The sequence below is a fragment of the Triticum aestivum genome, chromosome 5B (assembly GCF_018294505.1).
Source record: "Triticum aestivum cultivar Chinese Spring chromosome 5B, IWGSC CS RefSeq v2.1, whole genome shotgun sequence".
NCBI classification, from domain to species: Eukaryota; Viridiplantae; Streptophyta; class Magnoliopsida; order Poales; family Poaceae; genus Triticum; species Triticum aestivum.
In genome coordinates this window covers 3132254-3133083 of record NC_057807.1, presented here as the reverse complement: position 1 = coordinate 3133083, position 830 = coordinate 3132254, and positions in this window count along the sequence as shown.

Genomic DNA, 830 nt, shown 5'->3' with positions numbered 1-830 from the left:
ACTCACTAACTTGGGGTCCCTGAGTGATTTCCATGATTAACGAACCCCGGTGTGCGTTACGTGTCGCTCATCAACACTCATAGTTTTGGCTGATCTGGCTCGTTTCGTGGACTACTACTCACTGTTTTGGGGTGCATTTACGTGCCGGTGGTCAACACTTACAATTTTGGCTGATTCTGGCCCATTTCATGGACTATTACTCACTATTTTGGGGTCCCGGAGTGATCCCTTGATTAACAAACCCGGGGTGCGTCTACGTCGGTCATCAACACTCATAGTTTTGGCCGATTTTGGCCCGTTTCGTGGACTATTACTCACTGTTTTGGGTCCCAGAGTGATTTCCACGATTAACGAACCCCAGGGGTGCGTTTACTCGTCGGCCATCAACACTCACAGTTTTGGCCAATTCTGGCCCGTTTCATGGACTATTATTCACGGTGTTGGGGTCCCGTAGTGATTTCCACAATTATTAAACTCCGAGATGTGTTTACGTGTCGGTCATCAACACTCACAGTTTTGGCCGATTCTGTCCCGTTTCATGGACTATTACTCACCGTTTTGATGTCCCAAAGCGATTTCCATGGTTGTTGAACTCCAATGTGCACTTACGTGCCGGTCATCAACACTCACAGTTTTAGCCGATTTTGGCCGTTTCGTTAACTGTTACTCACAGTTTTGGGCTCCCGGAGTGATTTCACGATTAAGGAATCCCGGGATGCGTTTACGTGTCGGCCATCAACACTCACAGTTTTGGCCGATTCTGGCCCGTTTCATGGACTATTACTCACTTTTCTGGGGTCCTGAAGTGATTTCCACGATTAACGAACCCC